The sequence below is a fragment of the Phyllobates terribilis genome, unplaced genomic scaffold (assembly GCF_046119375.1).
Source record: "Phyllobates terribilis strain yellow unplaced genomic scaffold, ASM4611937v1 Scaffold_29__1_contigs__length_15306474, whole genome shotgun sequence".
In the NCBI taxonomy this organism is placed as follows: Eukaryota; Metazoa; Chordata; class Amphibia; order Anura; family Dendrobatidae; genus Phyllobates; species Phyllobates terribilis.
This window is the reverse complement of record NW_027362789.1, coordinates 3,170,919-3,191,877: the sequence shown is the minus strand read 5'-3', so window position 1 is coordinate 3,191,877 and position 20,959 is coordinate 3,170,919.

The following is a 20,959-nucleotide window of genomic DNA, read 5'->3' as shown; positions in this document are numbered from 1 at the left end:
GCAAATCTGTTAGCCCAGATGAGGCTGGTGTACTTGTCAGCATATGCATAAGGATGGCTGTATAATCCTTTGTGAAACTTTTCCTTTATCACATTAAAATAAGGATAAAACGCTCCTCTTAACATCAGGATTGCACAGCCATCCTGATGTGAATTTTCAGAGTACGTACATCAGCCCCATCTGGTCCGAGATCTGATTAATAGTATTTTTACAGTTTGCTTTGTGAAACCTGGTCATATAACTGCTTGAACGTGTGAGTGCTGTTCTGTAAGAGGACGGACACCGAGACAGCTTGAGATACTGCGGAGGAGCCTTCCAGCAGGTGGTGTAAAGTTTGGAAAGTGGAAGCCCAGCGTAAATGTTTTTGCCAGTCATCTATCTGTGGTGAAGCTGTTCCCCTATTTAAGAGTATTTGTAGTTATGAAGCATGTTGGCGTCTCGGAGACTCTGTGACCAGTAAGCTTGTTGCCTCTTTTCAGTAACATTATCCTAAACTGTCACCAGTATGTGCCTGAATTACTTCTGCCGTCCTTTAATGGTGACACCAGATACCAGTCTGCCACCAATGTCATTGTATCCTAAAGAAATGTCCTAAAGCATTCCCACCCCATAATCACACTGTGCCTTACAGGCATTTAGTGTTCATAGAGAAGGTCGTCTACTCTGGAGCAATGGACATCATGAAGCTTCACTAGAAGAGCATCTATCCCTTCTGTAGTAAGCCCAATTATTCTATGCATTACAGCTATTTAGTTACACAGCAAATATGTAATTCTACATTGAAAGCTCAGGCCAGAAGTGGCATGCTGGGTCATTTAATAAGGGTCTGTGTTATTGAAGCAAATTGTTTCCATTAAAATTGTACTAAGTATTATTTTTAAGTCAAAGTAAAATGTATAATACAAAAGCGTCAACATGATCTTTATCAAACATTCACTGTGAAAAATAATAATGTGACATAAGAAAAAAATATGAAGAACTTCCAATATACATCTAAGACAAAATGTATAATCTAGAATATAGTGAATAAGCGAATACTATTGAGAAGCGAATATCAAGTATAAGCAAATAATCCTCATTAGGGTTTAGCAAAAAGTTACAAAAACATGCTAATATGCCGAGACACTAGCAATGACTAATCTAGAATTCAGCAGAAAGAACAATCTGTGTGCACCAAATATGGAATTAAATTACAAATAACTCCAGTCCATATATTGATAATACAATTTATCACAGGAAAATAGTTATATGTGAAAAAAGTATGTAGTATAGTGTAAAAAATATAACCCACCAATATTATTACTATTGGCAAATAAAATCCTTGTGTCCGGTCTAGGAGGGCTGTATTTCCCTATTTACACTAATAAAAAGCGCGATCATTGCCTTGTCATTTCCTATAGTATTAACACCAGAATGAGTATCCACAGCGGCATCTCAAGTTCAGACTTACACTATTTTTGATGGACTAGAAGCCAAGGGCATGTTCACATGTTGCATTTTTGCCGTATTTTCAAAAGTTATTTCCGCACGTTCTTTGCATGAAAAAACGCAGTGTTTTAATGTACTAGCAAAGTCAATGAGATTTATGGAATCTCATGTACATTCTGCTTATTTTTTCCTTGCAGATTTGAAGAAGTTTCATATCTTCTGCATGTCAATTCTTGAAGCGTTTTTGCACATATTTTAGGCAGCATTTTACCCGCCAACACTCTAGTATTTCTTTTCCTCTACAAATAATAACCGTGTGCACATCCCCTAAATGCTGCAAAACAGCGTCAGAAGGAAAATGGTGGCAAAGAGCGTTCTGCAAAACAGCAAACTCACACATGTGGGTTTTCTAAGAAGCCATTATAGTAACTAGAAATTATTCTTTAGAAACCTATAGTTGTCATTACGTGTAAATATTACTATCGAGATTGCTGCAAAGTATATTCAAGTCTTAACCTGAAAATGTGAAAAAGATCTGGATATTTGAGTCTTTCTATAGGAAAAAAGGCAGCAGAAAAGCTAAAATAAACCTCTATCTGTGAGCTTGGCCTAATACTATGTGATATGATGAGAATAAAATAGAAAAACACCAATATCTGATAACTCATATATATGACTGCTTATGGTCAATTCCTATCACATGACCAGTGAGCACATTGGAATGTTGCCGGTTGGCAGTTGGAGAGTTGCGGTTGGCTTGCATGCGGATGAGGAGGAGCTGCCTTCAGCAAAGCGACATTATGGAGATTAAAGAGGAGGACTTTAGGATGAGAGGGAAGAAAAGGAGAAGAAATGTTTTGGACTCATCGGATGATGAGAAGCCGTCCATCAAGAAGAGCCATAGGAGAGGAGAGAAGAGAAATGGCTCAGAGTTGGAGATCGTCTCTCAGAAGATTGATCACCAAGGCCAGAAAGAAGAACAGGAATGTCATCAGGAGGTCCTAGCTAGAAGAAGTGGAGCCAAGAGGAGAAGACAAATCTTTGGCTCATCACATGAAAGCTCTTCAATCAAGAAAGAAGAAGAAGGGCAGAAGACCACCAAGGGCACAGGTAATACTATACATCAGCTTACCACAGGGAGCACCATGACATGTAGCTTCTCATGCCCACACTTACAGATCAGGGCAATGTTGTCACTTTACACAAGTTACACATCTTTTAAATCTGACAGGTGGAGGATGTGATACATGAGCAAGATCTGAAGCTGGAGGGTTGTAGAACTGTTCCCCAGTCCATTTATATATATGTATATATTCAGTACTTTGTTAAACCCCTACATGATCAGGCCATTTTTCCCCATTCTTGCCAAGGCACATTTTTTTCTTATTTTCATACATATGGTTTAAAAAACTGTAAAAAATTGTAATGTTTGGATATTTAAATATTTTTTTGTGAAACATCGAGTCTAAATTTTACAATATTTTAATATTATTTTATTTTTTTTCTGGTAATATCTGTAGTAAATAAAGGATTTCTGTGCTTGTGTTATTTTTATATATTAGTTACATGGTTTTTTGTTAGGGATGGGGCTTGTAAATGCAATTTGGATAGTCATTGTTTTTTTATTTATTTTTTCCTGTTTTTTTTGCTCTTTATTTCAATGATTTTACACAGGTGTTGTCTTAACTTTTGAAACATTTGATTTTTTTCTTGCTTGAATGGATAAAAAAAATTGCAATATGGTTTCATTAAAATAAAATTGAGTCGTTTGCCTCCTATAGTCTTTGTGTTGCGCTGTCTATTGCTGGCTGCAGAATTAGTTAATGAGGTTGACCATTTTATCTTTACTTTAACAGATGTGTTGGGGACATGATTTTGTGGCATTTACTATGATATACTGTAGGTATGTCAGATTCTCCTCCTGCTCTTGTTACTGCAGCTTTCCTTACAGACTGCCCAGCTCTCTAGTCTATAATATGGCTGCTGGTGGAGGAGCAGTGACCAGACCTGTCCGTCAGTCTACTTCACTATAAAAGCATCTTTCTCATGGGAGGTTCTCAATAGGACAAGGCTGATGGAGTGGTCTGGTTACATGCTCCTCCATCAGTGACCATTGTATGGACTGGAGAGCTGTGCAGTATGTGAGGAAAGCTGAACTAACAAGTGCAGGAGGAGAACCTGCCATACTTATATAATAGTAATTGTTAATAAACCTGTGTCCCAAACACATCTGCTGGTATATTGATCCTAGTTACAGGGGACATTCAACCTACTGCCTATATAGCAGGGTTGACTGGGTCTCCTAGGACCCAGAAGCTCTTGCTCTTTCTCTACACCCGGCCATCACATGATCTCTGGGTCTGGAGCAGGAAGCGCTATCTGCGCTTACCATACTGAATACACAGCACTTGTTCAGAGCTGTGTACACAGTAATTGAAAAGGCAGAGACGGTAATAAATCCTCTCTACCTTCTCTATAGGGAGTATCCAAAAAGAAAAGAGTCGGCCCCTATAAATGCTCTTCCATAACTATATAACCCAAAAAGAGAAAAATGGAAACAGGAGCAAATCCAATAAAAGTTACATTTTTATTGCAAAAATGTAAGTAAAATCAGACATAATCAAAAGAGATAAAAAATCCAAGGGAAAGAGGTGACAACAAAGTGCCACGGAACCACAGGAATAAACCAATGTAAGGCAAGAGACAATATATCTACTGTATATATATGTATATATATATATATGTATATATACAGTGCTGGCCAAAAGTATTGGCACCCCTGCAATTCTGTCAGATAATACTCAGTTTCTTCCTGAAAATTATTGCAATCACAAATTCTTTGGTATTATTCTCTTCATTTAATTTTCTTGCAAGGAAAAACACAAAAGAGAATGAAGCAAAAATCAAATCATTGATCATTTTACACAAAACTCCAAAAAAGGGCCGGACAAAAGTATTGGCACCCTCAGCCTAATACTTGGTTGCACAACCTTTAGCCAAAATAACTGCGAACAACCGCTTCTGGTAACCATCAATGAGTTTCTTACAATGCTCTGCTGGAATTGTAGACCATTCTTCTTTGGCAAACTGCTCCAGGTCCCTAATATTTGAAGGGTGTCTTCTCCAAACTGCCATTTTGAGATCTCTCCACAGGTGTTCTATGGGATTCAGGTCTGGACTCATTGCTGGCCACCATAGAAGTCTCCAGTGTTTTCTCTCAAACCATTTTATAGTGCTTTTGGAAGTGTGTTTTCGGTCATTGTCCTGCTGGAAGACCCATGACCTCTGAGGGAGACCCAGCTTTCTCACACTGGGCCCTACATTATGCTGCAAAATTTGTTGGTAGTCTTCAGACTTCATAATGCCATGCACACGGTCAAGCAGTCCAGTGCCAGAGGCAGCAAAGCGACCCCAAAACATCAGGGAACCTCCGCCATGTTTGACTGTAGGGACAGTGTTCTTTTCTTTGAATGCCTCTTTTTTTTTCCTGTACACTCTATGTTGATGGTTTTTCCCAAAAAGCTCTACTTTTGTCTCATCTGACCAGAGAACATTCTTCCAAAACGTTTTAGGCTTTCTCAGGTAAGTTTTGGCAAACTCCAGCCTGGCTTTTTTATGTCTCGGGGTAAGAAGCGGGGTCTTCCTGGGTATCCTACCATACAGTCCTTTTTCATTCAGATGTCGACGGATAGTACGGGTTGACACTGTTGCACCCTCGGACTGCAGGGCAGCTTGAACTTGTTTGGATGTTAGTCGAGGTTCTTTATCCACCATCCGCACAATCTTGCGTTGAAATCTCTCGTCAATTTTTCTTTTCCGTCCACATCTAGGGAAGTTAGCCACAGTGCCATGGGTTTTAAACTTCTTGATGACACTATGCACGGAAGACACAGGAACATTCAGGTCTTTGGAGATGGACTTGTAGCCTTGAGATTGCTCATGCTTCCTCACAATTTGGTTTCTCAAGTCCTCAGACAGTTCTTTGGTCTTCTTTCTTTTCTCCATGCTCAATGTGGTACACACAAGGACACAGGACAGAGGTTGAGTCAACTTTAATCCATGTTAACTGGCTGCAAGTGTGATTTAGTTATTGCCAACACCTGTTAGGTGCCACAGGTAAGTTACAGGTGCTGTTAATTACACGAATTAGAGAAGCATCACATGATTTTTCAAAGGGTGCCAATACTTTTGTCCACCCCCTTTTTTAGGTTTGGTGTGGAATTATATACAATTTGGCTTTAGGACAATTCTTTTTGTGTTTTTTTCATTGAAGACAAATTAAATGAAGAGAATAATACCAAAGAATTTGTGATTGCAATCATTTTCAGGAAGAAACTGAGTATTATCTGACAGAATTGCAGGGGTGCCAATACTTTTGGCCAGCACTGTATATATGTATATATATATATATATATATATATATATATATATATATATATATATATATATATATATAGGGTGGGCCATTTATATGGATACACCTAAGTGATATCAACTTCCTGTTTGTGGCCCATTAGTATATGGGAGGGGGAAAACTTTTCCAGATGGGTGGTGACCATAGCGGCCATTTAGAAGTCGGCCATTTTGGGTCCAACTTTATTTTTTTCAATGGGAAGAGGGTAATGTGAAACATCAAACTTATTGAGAACTTCATAAGAAAAACAATAGTGTGCTTGGTTTTAACGTAACTTTATTCTTTCATGAGTTTTTTACAAGTTTATGATCACTTATAAAATGTGTTCAAAGTGCTGCCCATTGTGTTGGATTGTCAATGCAACCCTTTTCTCCCACTCTTGACACACTGACAGCAATGCCGCAGAAGAAATGCTAGCACAGGCTTCCAGTATCCATTGTTTCAGTTGCTGCACATCTCGTATCTTTATGGTATGGTGTGGTATATGGAGTACAAAGATAGTGGGGCCATTCTTCATCAATGGAAACCTCAATGCCACTGGATATCTGAAACTGCTACATGTTGATGTGTTGCCCTCTTTATGCACTGAAGATGGCACGTTCCCTGAGTTTTTCCAACAAGATGGTGCACGATCACATTATGGGTGTCAGATCAGAGCATTCCTACATGAACTGTTTCCTGGAAAGTGGATTGGTCGTCGTGGGCTAGTTGAATGGCCAGCAAGGTCTCCCGATCTGACTCCCTTAGACTTTTATCTTTGGGGTCATCTGAAGGCAATTGTCTATGCTGTGAAGATATGAGATGTGCAACATCTGAAACAACGGATACTGGAAGCTTGTGCTAGCATTTCTTCTGCGTTGTTGCTATCAGTGTGTCAAGAGTGGGAGAAGAGGGTTGCATTGACAATCCAACACAATGGGCAGCACTTTGAACACATTTTATAAGTGGTCATAAACTTGTAAAAAACTCATGAAAGAGTAAAGTTACGTTAAAACCAAGCACACCATTGTTTTTCTTATGAAATTGTCAATAAGTTTGATGTGTCACATGACCCTCTTCCCATTGAAAAAAATAAAGTTAGATCCAAAATGGCCGACTTCAAAATGGCCACCATGGTCACCATCCATCTGGAAACGTTTTCCCCCTCCCATATACTAATGTGCCACAAACAGGAAGTTGATGTCACCAACCATTCCCATTTAATTTAGGTGAATCCATATAAATGGCCCACCCTGTGTATACATATATGTGTGTATATATATATATATATATATATATATACAGTATATGTATATATATATATATATATATATATATTTAGAAAGAAAGAATATCCAGAGGCAGCACTCCAAAAATATTATAGAAAAATGGACTTTAATGAGCCCAAAGGCAACGTTTCGGTTCACAGAATCTTTCTCAAGCAGAGTTCAAGTGCATATAGTGCAATATATATAGTTACAAACAGTGATTCCATAATTATAATTAATTGATACAAAACCATGATTACATAAGAAAAGTGCAGTAGTGCATATCACAAAATATTATTCAGTTACATACATAGTGATAAAATTTTAGACAGATATATTATTATCATCAATTACAGTATCCATAACTCTCATAAAGTGATAAGTGCTTTGATTAGTATTTATCAGTGCCAGGTGTACATTATAAATCATAATATATTTGAGGTTGCGACTCACACTGCAGCAATCATGCATGACCACGTTTCTTACTTCCTCCACGCTGTCCTCGGCGTCTCAAAATCCCATCTGCGCATGTCTCCCAGGAAATCCCCATTATCTCGTCACATGATCGGGGCAAACCTGGTCCGCCCGCTTCGTGACGTCACCGGGCATGCGCATTACACTTCTAATGCTACGATCGCCATCTTTTAAATTGGCAAGCCCCACCAAAAGCTTTTCTTCAAATGTAAACAACGTATGTGCTTTAATAATTTCTCTTATCCCCTATTTATAATAAAAGCGCACTATTTCTCATTATTAGGGACAACATTCTGTTAGCAGTTTCCCAATATATTTGCATTGCAATGACAGTATTCAAATAGTGATTCCTGTGTCCATAAGGCTATGTGCCCACGATGCAGAAATGAAGCAGAAAATTTCTGCAGCATTTCTGCATCTCCCTGGCAGAAAAAACGCATGCAGATTGTACATGCAGATTGTGCATGCGTTTTTCCTGCAGAATACATGCGGATCCACATGCGGATTCACATGCGTTTCCGCATGCAGATTGACAAGCGCTTTCCAGGCGATAGCATCACTTGGAAAGTGCTTGACAACTAGGTCACACTGTATAAATCCATGCAAACAGCAAACAGCATGGATTTATACAGTGTGAACCGTAAAAATTAAAACAAATAAAGCTATACTCACCCCCGAGGCCCCGGTGTGGCTGCAGCGCTGCTTCCTGGCTGGTTCCCGGCTGCCAGCATATCGCGAGACAGAGCGGTGAAGGGCCTGCGGTCACATGACTGTGACGTCACCGCAGGTCCTCAAGCGATGCCGGCATTCAGAGAGAAGACGCCGGACAGGTGAATATAACTTTATTTATTATTTTATTCTTTTTTTTACAGGTACAATGGTACCCAGGTCTGGAGGAGAGTCTCCTCTCCTCCAGAACTGGGTACCATCCGCACATAGAGACGCATAGAATCCGCTTGTACAAATGTACAGTCGCGGTTTCTATGCATTTCAATGCAAGTCAATGGCGGGAGTTCCGCTGCGCTTCCGCAAAATTAAATGACATGCTGCGGATTTTTGTACGCAGCATAAACGCTGCGGAAAAATCCGCAGCATGTGCATAGAACATGCGGAATCCCCTTGGGGACCATGGGGGGCGGATTACCTAGCGTTTAACAAGCGTTTATGCTGCGGAAATTCCGCAGCATAAACGCTTGAAAAACGCTACGTGGGCACTCAGCCTCAATGAACTGAGGGATAATATTTATTACATAACCCAAACACCCTTCCATGGAATTCCCTATTCCTAGGAGTGAGATTAATAGGTCAGAGGAGGAACCCTCAACAGGTCTCCACCTCCTTCCCAATCTCAGGTGTTTAATTGGGAATACATTACAATCCAATTCCCTCCATAAGTAGGAATACCATTTCATAATGTAAAAGTATATATCTATAACTTTTTATATATATATATATATATATACATACAGTTAAGTGTCTATAAAGAAGGAATAATCAACAAGTGTTATTAAGGCATGATTCGTCCCAAGGGAGGCAGAGAAAAATCAATAAATACGTTCAATTGATTCATTAACATACTTACTGCATCCCATGCACAAAGGTTAATGATACATTAAATTAGGGATAAGACATAGAGCAACTGGAAAAGAATGTATCAGAGTCCAGATCACAAGTAAAGCATATAAAGTACGAGTGCACAGCAGGAACTAGTTATACAGTACAAGTTGCTAATATCCAAATAAGGAGAAGAATCATGCCTATGACACAGATGTCACAACATAAGTATATCTTCTAGTGAGAGTAATACACAGTGACACATATAGAAAGTTATGGTCCCACATAAAATGAGAGTACAGCCTAGTTACAACCTGTAGATGGCATGAAAGCAGCCCTGACGCGCGTTTCAAGTCCTGCTTCTCCAGGGGGCGATTGTGTATGGGTGACAGGCAGGGGGTATATATATCCAAAGTATTTTGGCACGTGTAGCGGGGGTACAGCGGCGCTTCCAGTGGCGGAAGCCAGCGCCGGAAGCCAGGGAGTCAGTGTCCAACGCAGCAGGTGCCCGCCTCCCGCTAACACGTCAGTAAGGAGGGCCCGAAGTGCCGCGTCATAGGGACACGTATTCATGGCAACCAGGTGCTTCTTGCCGGCTGGCAGAATGTGCACAATCATCAGGATGCCAAGAGATGCAGACATACTTAGAGGGAGAGAAAGAAATTGCGGAGAACATTACCGGCCCATACCTGGTGTAAGTTAATCATGACTTTCTATGTATATATATATACTAGCTATTGAAGCCGTTCTATGCCCAGGTGGCGAGCATTTTTATTGGTATATGGTCTCCCATGCTGGTATGTGTGGTATGTGCTGCCCCCCTCCTGGTATTTGTGCTGCCCCCATCCTGTCCGCACCATCCTATCCTGGCATGCATGGCACTCCTCATCCCTATCCTGGTATGCATGGCCCCTCATCCGAATCCCGGTATGCGTGGCACCCCTCATCCCCAATCCCGGCATGCGTGGCACCCCTCATTCCCAATCCCGGTATGCGTGGCAACCCTCATCCCCAATCCCGGTATGCGTGGCACCCCTCATCCCCAATCCCGGTATGCGTGACACCCCTCATCCCCAATCCCGGTATGCGTGGCACCCCTCATCCCCAATCCCGGTATGCGTGGCTCCCCTCATCCCCAATCCTGGTATGCGTGATACCCCTCACCCCACAATCCTGGTATATGCATGGTCCCCTCACCCCACAATCCTGATATGTGTGGCCCCCTCATCCATTTCACACTGTACACACATACAAAAAAAAATAAAGAGTTATACTCACCTTTGTTCTCTGTGCTCCAGCGCTGCTGCGTCCTCTTCTGCCGGAGGCCAGGGGAGGAGAGCAGCGCCGGGGCACTGCGCTGTCCGGCGCCATTTTGCTGAAGACACACTGTAAATGTGTCTTCAGTAAAATGGCAAAGGATAGCGCTATGTGCACGCGCCGATCCGACGCCTCACTCCTGCCCCCGGTCTCCGGCCAGAAGAGAGGTGCCGTGGCAACGCTCCTCCCGGTCAGGTAAGTATGCAAGTATGGCGCCGGAGAACGCGGTATGTGTTCAGTGTCTACGCATACCGCGATCTCCGGCGCCATACACCTCCTCTTACCTGTAACGGCTGGATGCATGATTCTGTCTGAAGCCAGACTGTGCGTCGCGCATGCGCAGTCTATCGAGGCTTCAGACAGAGGGATGCATCCCCGGTTATATTATATATATATATATATATATATATATATATATATATATATATATATATATATATACAGGGTGGTCCGAAAGTAGGTGGACAGAAAGTGTAATAAGGTTATGAAGGGGGAGATTTATCAAACATGGTGTAAAGTAAAACTGGCTCAGTTGCCCTTAGCAACCAATCAGATTCCACTTTTCATACCTCACAGACTCTTTGAAAAAAAAAGTCTATTTTCAACAAGTTGGGGCCCCTCCACATTATTCAAGAGTAATCCGCGAGTATCCTGATGAAACATTTCCTAATAAATGGATTGGCCGAAGAGGCCCACTTGATTGGCCGGTACGTTCACCAGACTTGACCCCAATGGATTTTTTCTTTTGGGGAGTACTCAAGGACAAAATTTATAGTCGAAAACCAAAAAGTGTCAGTGACTTGAAAAATGACATAAGAGATGCACTTCAAGAAATTAATACCCAAAGAGACTTGTGCAAAAAAGTTTGTTGAAGCGCAAGAGGCGACTTCAAAGCTGTGCAAATTGTAATGGAAAACAGTTTGAGCCCCTGCATTGATAACATTTAAGGGCTTTTGTGTTATTGTTCAGAATAAAATGTAATTGTCAATGTTATGCTTGTGTTAGTAAATATAATTTTATATATAAATCAAAATAAATGTTATTATTTTCTGTCCACCTACTTTTGGACCACTATATATATATATATATATATATATATATATATATATATATATATATATATATATATAAATACACAAAGATACAAAGATGTAGATAAAAGAGGGAAAATAATATATGAAAACACACAATCAGGAAAATATAGACATCATATTGTGAGAATTATATACAACATATGTGTATAAAGTATAATGTCCACCAAGTAATACCCAAAGTATCATTATTAAATATAAAGGAGTATATATAGAGAGAGTCATGAGACAATATAATATAATATGTACTCAATATGGTACAGAGAATATGGGAATACCATGAGTATCAACAGAACAAAGTTATAAATTGTGCATAAATGTGCAAAACTAATGATGGTAAAAAAGAGGGGAGGGAAGGGAAAGGGAAAAGGAAGAAAAAATGAAGATGTGACAAGTGAATGAAAACATGGAAACAATAATAAACAGAGAGTGCACGAATTGTGTGAATATTTTTTATTATTATTTCGTGACCAAGCCCATGTGGTGCAGATGTCGGATGCATCCAATGGCAACCAGAATCACAGCAACGTGAAAAACCACATATGTTACATGAAAGTGTTACACTAGTGAGTAGTGATGAGCGAGCACGTTCGTTACTCGAGATTTATGAGCATGCTCGGGTGTTTTCCGAGCATCTTCAGTGTACTTGAATATCATGTTTGAGTCACTGTGTGTGCATGATTTGCGACTGTTTGACAGCTTTAACACATGTGAGGAATGCCTGTTTGTTAGGCTTTCCTCACATGTATTAAAGCTGTCAGTCGCAAATCATGCACACACAATAACTCAAACATAACACCTCAGCACGCTGAAGATACTGGGCGAGCACCCGAGCATGCTCGCCGAAAGGGTTAACAAACCACGCTCGCCCATCACTACTAGTGAGACCAATCACAGGTAAAATAAATATAATAAATAACAATAGTATGAAGAGATAGTTAATGTCACAATACAAATGTATGTGTGCCCTTCACATACGAGTGAGCATAGACATGTGTTATATAGTAACATAGCTACTGACATCAGTATAATGGAAAATGTACAATAAAAAAATCAGAAAATTATAAGCCACAATGGGCAAGAGGAATCGAAAAAATAAAATAAAAAATATACAAGTGATAGGAATACTGACGTGTCAGTGTGACACAGGAAGTGCATCTTAAAGTGCCCTTTTTTGTGCATCCAAAATCACAGATTTAAAGCAACAATAAACAAAGAGTAAAAGCCGATGAATAACAATAGTGAGTAAAATGTTTTATAAAAAATGCTTATAGCGGATGGAATCAATTAGTGGCACACCGCACAGGAAATAGACAGGTCCGAAAAAGAGAGAGCAGCAGGGCGGGATGCTGCTGAAAGGTGAGTACATATCCATAAAAAGGGAGACGCGTGGAGCGCTGGCCCGCAAGGAGGATCAGGCACCCGGTCCCCGAGGGGGGCAGAAAAAGGGAGGGAGGGAAGGGAGAAGAAGATCCTCCAAGTGAGTGGTGGTCCAGCATCTGTCTCACAGTAGAGTGTACAAAAATACTGGATACCCTGCATGTAAATAAAAAAGTGAGAAGTTATAAACAGCATAAAACATAAGTAAAACCTAAACACAATAGCACATTACAAGAAAGGGACAAAACTGAGGACCTCGTTGAGGCCTTTGGGGCATATGCAATCAATTTTCATAATCCACCAACGGTCTTTCTCCAATCCCCCCCCCCAGTCAATTAATATCCTGTCAATACCCCGAATTTGGAGGAGGCTAGCATCACACCCATGTTTTAACTTGAAATGCCTTGGGATAGGCTTCAATACAGTATCGGCAAGAGATTCTGATGCATTCTTAATATCTTGCACGTGCTCCCTCACACGCACTCTCAGTTGGCGAAAAGTAAGACCCACATAGATGAGGCCACATGGACACAAGGCGTGGTTGATTACGCCTTCTGTATTGCAAGATGTATGCTGTGTGATTTGAAACTCCTTATGACCATCACTTGATGGGAAGGATGTACACCGCACCAGATTTACACAGGCCGCACAGTTCTTGCATGGATAGAAGCCCCATCTGGGGCCTTTTGAGCTGAAGGCTTTCTCTGGTCCCGGATCTTTATGGTAACTATGTACCAGCAAGTCCCTCAGGTTCATCGCCCTTCTATAGGTGGTGGAAGGGACTGGTGTAGTGCATTTGGAAAGGACTAGGTCTTGCTTCAAAATGGGCCAATATTTCCCCAATGCATTTCTAACATCTATCACAGTAATTGAAAAGCCAGAGATGGTAATAAATCCTCTCTACCTTCTCTATAGGGAGTCCGACTGTGACTGCCGGTAGGCTCCCGGCTGAGGTAACTGCACAATCTGGTGCAGGTGTTATACAATGTAGTGTTGTTTTAGAACAGACCTGCACAACAAACAGCTCATGTACCGCATGCAGCCCACCAAAGTTTTGCTGCAGCCCATGGAGCCGTCCAGGATATGGAGCTCCCATCTTCTTATATTCAAATGTTTCAGACGCAAACATATTTGAACACTGTCATCGGGACTAGGGTAAAACAGCGCTCGTCAGTCCCAGCCTCGACATGCTGCTGCTCGGCACGCTGCTGACGTCATCACACTATTGTCGGCACCCAAACACCTCAGAGGAGAAGAGATGGCACAGCCAATAGTAAGTCAAGGAGCCAAAGATTAAATTAATTATATCATTGTGGATGAGGAAGGAAGGGGCTAATGTTACAGTGAGGGCACATAATGAGGGTGACAATTGTCAAAGGGGGCACAATTGTGGTGGGGGGTCCTTCATTCAATCGGGCAATGTACAGGGGAATATTTTGGAGAGGGACAGTATGTGGGCATACAGTGGGTACAGAAAGTATTCAGACCCCTTTAAATTTTTCACTCTTTGTTTCATTGCAGCCATTTGGTAAATTCTAAAAATTTCATTTTTTTTCTCATTAACGTACACTCTGCATCCCATCTTGACTGAAAAAAAACAGAAATGTAGAAATTTTTGCAAATTTATTAAAAAAAAACCCTGAAATATCACATGGTCATAAGAATTCAGACCCTTGGCTCAGTATTGAGTAGAAGCACCCTTTCTATTTCAAGTGTTTATTTCTGTTAATGTTGATGACTATGGCTTACAGCCAATGAAAACACAAAAGTCATTGTCTCAGTAAATTAGAATAATTAACAAAAAACACCTCCAAAGGCTTCCTAAGCATTTAAAAAGTCCCTTAGTCTGTTTCAGTAGGCTCCACAATCATGGGGAAGACTTCTGACTTGACAGATGTCCAGAAGGCAGTCATTGACACACCCCACAAGGTCCCAGAGTTCCAATTTTCATTTGGAAATCAAGGTCCCAGAGTCTGGAGGAAGAGTGGAGAAGCCACAATCCAAGCTGCTTGAGGTCTAGTGTGAAGTTTCCACAATCAGTGATGGTTTGGGGAGTCATGTCATCTGCTGGTGTAGGTCCATTGTGTTTTTTCCAGGCCAAAGTCAGCGCAGCCGTCTACCAGGAAATTTTAGAGCACTTCATGCTTCCCTCTGCTAACAAGCTTTTTGGAGATGGAAATTTCATTCTCCAGCAGGACTTGGCACCTGTCCACACTGCCAAAAGTACCAATACCTGGTTTAAAACCAACAGTATCACTGTGCTTGATTGGCCAGTAAACTCGCCTGACCTTAACCCCATAGAGAATCTATTGGGTATTGTCTAGAGGAAGATGAGAGACACCAGACCCAACAATGCAGACGAGCTGAAGGCTGCTATCAAAGCAACCTGGGCTTTCATAACACCTCAGCAGTGCCACAGGCTGATCGCCTCCATGCCACATTGCCGCATTGATGCAGTAATTGATGCACGAGGAGCCCGACCAAGTATTGAGTGCATTTACTGAACATACATTTCAGTAGGCCAACATTTCAGATTTTAAAAACATTTTTCAAGCTGTTGTTATAAAGTATTCTAATTTACTGAGATAATGACGCTTGTGTTTTCATTGGCTGTTAGCCATAATCATCTACATTAACAGAAATAAACACTTGAAATAGATCACTCTGCTTGTAATGACTCTATATAATATGTGAGTTTCACTTTTTGTATTGAATAACTGAAATAAATAAACTTTTTGATAATATTCTAATTTAGTGAGATGCATGTGTATGTAGCCTCTATTTCTTTAGTGTGGTAAGTACCATTTTGAGGGTATGTACCATTATTATTCATTGTAGCAAAATGGGAAACAGAAAATCCACTACTGTTGTTGCAGATTCATGGTTTTGCATAGCATTTGCTCTCCTGCACTGATTATGGGGGCAGAAACCTCAGGGTGAAGATCTTTTATCTTGCACCATTTATACTCAAAAAACACATTTCCAACAAATGCATATAAAATTCCCCTCCTTGCTATTTTTTTTTCTTAAAGATTACAAATAGTTTATTAAATAGTAATATGTTGCAATAATCTCATTTATTTTAATGCAGTTATAGTACTTCACATATAACATTTATTTATATTCTCTCATATACAATAAATATCCATACGCTTCAATCATCTGTTTAAGAAAAACAAAATGGAACAAATATTAACCCTTCCATATTATTCCATCATCCCTCCTCCCTTGAATCAAAACAAACCCCACCTGCACCCCCAAACTGAAGGGGAGGATACAAGGAAAACCCTTCACCCCATAACTAGCATTGCTCTACACCTGTCCATTCTTCCCAGATATGCTCATAAACAGTTGTCTGATTTTTATTATCGTAGACCACTTTCTCTTTTTTCGCTTATCAATTAATTTAATTCAGGTTGTTCTTTTACCTTCCATTTCCTCATAACTGCAAACAGAGTTTGAGACAAAATACGTATTAATAAGATCTTATTACTACTTCTTTTAAGACTCAAATATCTACATCTAATAAAGAATTTTTAGGGTCATTTTATAAATGCACTTAAACATTATTTAATACACTATTGAATTACCATACAATATCTTACTATTTGTTTTCTTAAATTCTGTGTCAGTGGCTAATCTAAGGGTTTTTGAGATGTAAATAGAGAGATATTCTCCCTTACAATTGATTATGGAAGATTCATTTATTTAAGGCAGGTTAGTTGGAGGGTGGGTGGATGTCTGGTTGAGGAGTTCTCTAAGAACTCGTTCACACTGCTGTATGACATAGTAGAGTGCTCTCTGATGTTTTATCAGACAGCACTCAGCCCAATATTATACTATGGGGCAGTGCAGATCTGAAATGTTTTTGCTCATGACGATTCGGCATGGGAAAACAATTGCAGCACGCTGAGAGTGGCTCAGCAAATCGGATCACATGCACCCATACAAGTCTATGGGTGCGTGTAAAACCTTGGCCCAGACTTGGATTTCATCCCAGTGCAGTTTGATTTATGCAGACACAGACGATGGAAAAGTTGGAGAAACGAAGTTCTCCATCTTCTCCGCACCTGTAATATGATTGTCTCAAACAAGAGAAACGGATCCCAGTAAACTGACACTCGGCTCAAACTCTGGTCAGAGCTTGAGCCTAGTGTCATTAGCATAAATGATCCAATTCTCTCACATGAGAGAATCAACACTTGTGTGACCCGGCCTAACGTGTAGTTGGGGAGCTAAGAGTGGGAGATGGTTTGAAGGGGTGAAGTGGAAGGTGGAGTGGGGGAGGTATCAGAAGAGGAGGGATATTTTAACTTAATTATTATTTTAATATGGTGAAAGTTATCTAATTTAATGTTAGAAGGGTTTAAGATAAGTTGAAATGGTATTTCTTTGCTTGGATGAGAAGAGATCTGATGTCTCTGATATGTCTTCAAAAGACACATTCAGATAGTGATTCAAGAAAGTAGCTAAAAGTGGGTTGTCAAGTACATGTATATCATGCTGTACATAATATCTACTCACGAGGGTCTTTATCCTTGTTCAAAGGGGTGTAAATATAAGTATGTATTACACAGGGTAGAAGTAAGATATATATATATAAATATATATATATATATATATATATATATATATAAACTGTTGAAATGTAAAATTAACAACATAAGGTTAGAAATTGCAAACACCTGTATTCCTCTCCCATATAAATCTGAGCTTCACTATGAAGAAAGTGAAAACTTGCAATATCCGATTTTGATTGTAGGAGATTTTAATACTGTAATTGACTTTACCTGTAATAGAAAATCATGTAGACGTGCGTCAAAGTCTAGTGATACAACATCTTTTCCAATCCTCTGGAAGAATTTTTTGGGGAAGAGGCTTATTAATCCCAAGGATTATCAGGATTCATGTTACTCTAAGACTTAGCAATCCTGATTCCCTATTGATATGGTTTTTGGCAATGGAGAAATTTTGTATAAACTCCTTTAAGGGGGTTGATACTCACTCAGCAGCTTTTACGGGGATCTCCCTGGGCAACCCAGGCTTGCACCGACTTTGGAAGGGAGTGGATGAACCTGTCCATGATGACCTTTTCCACCATCTGTACTGGGGAGGAAGATTGAGGTTACAACCACTTTGAACCAAGTGTAGGAGGTCGAACATTTGGGACCTGGGAGGTTTGTCACTGCAATAGGCCCAGTGGTGCACCCGTTGCACCCTAACAGTCAGAGTCACTCCCAAGCGCGCCAAAATTTCTGTTTTTAATTTGGCGCACTCCTTTGCGTCCTGCAGGGCCAAACAAGTCATAATGGGCTTTCTGAGGCTGGCCCATTAAATATGGCACCAGCACCTCCGCCCACTGCTCTGGAGGCAATCTCTCTCGCTCCGCCACCCTCCCAAAGAACGTTAGGACCTCGACGTCATCACCCGGAGTAATCTTTTGCAATGCTCTTCTTACCGTCTTCCTGACATGTGAATCATTACCTGGAGTTGAGGGAGGGACGGCCTCTCTGCTGCGAACTTTCCCCGCTAGAAGTTCCATCTGCCGTTGTTGCTGCTGAATCTGCTGCATCAGAAGTTTATTAGTCTCTTGCTGCATCTGTTGCTGCTCCCGGTGCTGCTGTTGCAGGCTCTGCTGGCTCTGCAAGTGCTGCCGGTGCTGCTGTTGTTGGCTTTGCAGCAGGTGTTTGAGTGGCTCTTTCATGGTGCCGGACATCTCTGGCTGGCTGGCGGCCTTTACCCAGGACATCCATCGATCTCTGTGGCAGGTACACGTTTTCCTGGAATCTTGCCCACATTCTCCACTAATTGTAACTGGGTTGGTACTCACTCAGCCACTTTTAAGATAGTCACAGGAGTCAGTTTCTTTAAAAATGTCCAAGGTGGGTTTATTCGGACTTCATAAACTGCACTCTCCAGGTAAATTAAACATTTTCTCGGTAATTATTTTGATTCTAGGCTACATATATACCGGGACACGAGGATATGTACTTTAAATGCCCCTGATGAAGCCACCGTGTGTGGCGACACGCACTGGGCACTGAGGTCCCATTTGCACCTTCCCATTTACAGGCTGATTTGATTGAGTATTTGCTTTCTATGATCATATTGTTTAATTGGCTCTACTATTATTTTTTGCTGGGGCAGCACGGGTGGCCACAATTGAGTGTATGTGATGGAGTGGTTATGGAGTAGTCATCTCCAGTGTGAGGTGAAAGGGTCTATTGGCAATCGCCAGTTTACAATTATACTGTTCTATAGACCTATTACCCTGTATACAGGGACACCATATTGATTTTCACACAGATACCTGTTGTTGCACTTTATATACATATTGTTTTTTGTGTATTCTCTATTTATATAGAATACTTTGGGCTTGTGCAATATTGACCATCATAGATATTCTATACAGCCTGTTAGAGTTCATCTATTTGACTGCACTTTATTGTATTTTCTGTCATTATAATATGGGAAGGTCTCTAAAGTAGTGGGTTCCTCAAGCAGTGGATTCCTCCACTATTTTTAATGGTGTTTTAAAATAATTTTTTTTGTGCGTATTCTTATATATGTGTCAGGAGATACTGTAATAAATTGATGTAATTTATATTCAAATATTCCGTGATTATTTCTTCAGGTGATCACCGCTTAGGTGCATGTCTTCTTTTCTTTTTGAAATTCGTATGATGTTGTATGACATGTGGCAGGTAGATCCCAGTTATTAGATGGTGCCCTCCTAAAGTAGTAGGTGCATGGGGTTATGTCCCAGCTTTTTGTCCTTTTTATGGGCACAAGACATGGATTTCCTAATCCAAGCTGCTCTTTGCCCTACTTATTGACCATATATAAGGCTATGTGCCCACGATGCAGAAATGCTCAGGATTTTTTCCTGAGCGTTTCTGCATCTCCCTGGCAGAAAAAAACGCATGCGGATTGTACATGTGGATTGTACATGCGGATTGTACATGCGGATTGTACATGCGGATTGTACATGCGTTTTCCTGCCAGGGACATGCGGAAATGGAGCTTTATTCACTGACATTTCCGCATGCGGATTGACAAGCGCTTTCCAAGCGATTAGCATCACTTGGAAAGTGCTTGTGACAACTAGGTCACACTATATAAATTCATGCAAATTGCATGGATTTATATAGTGTGACCCGAGAAAGTGGTAAAAATAAAAAAATAAATGTATACTTACCCTCCGATGGCCCCCGGTGTCCTGCTTTACACTCCGTTCTCCCTTGCCGGCAACAGTGAATTGAAAGACCTGCCGACGTCAGCATCGCGTGACCCGTCACATGACTCTGACGTCAGCGCAGGTCCTTCAATTCATTGCAAAGTGCCGGGAAGCAAGTAGGAGCGCAGCGCGGGCCGACAGAAGGTAAGTAGACAGTTATTTTTTATTTTATTCTTTTTTTACAGATTTTTTAATGGTACCTGGGTGTGGAGGAGACTCTCCTCTCATCTACACCCGGGTACCATCTGCACATTGGAACGCGTGGATTACGCATCTACATATACAGTGATGCGTAATCCATGTGATCTAAAGCAAGTCAATGGCGGCGAAGACGCAGCACTTCTGCAAAATAATTGGTAGCGCTGCGTTTTTTTCCGCAGCGGAAATTTTCGCAGCATGTGCACAGCACATGCGGATTATCATTGGGGAACATTGCTGCCCTTCTACCATGCGTTTTTAATGCGTTTCAGCAGCTATAAAAACGCTGTGGAAACGCATTAAAAACGCATTGTGGGCACACAGCCTAAGGTTGTAAAGGAATAAGGGGTTCTCAGTTTTGGACTCAGGAGGAAATATTAGCGATGTACACAGGTGATTTGTTATTATTTTAATAAATGTAAAGGAAGATCTAAGGACAGATATTTCATTGGTGAATGGATTTGGTATTTTTTCTGGATTGAAGATTAATTGGAATAAGTCAGATATCATTATTGGACAAGAATTTCCAAATTACAGATGGTGATATACTTATTATCCAAGAGGGCAACAGTTTGAAATATTTGGCATTAAATATATCACATAAGATGGTGGACTATAT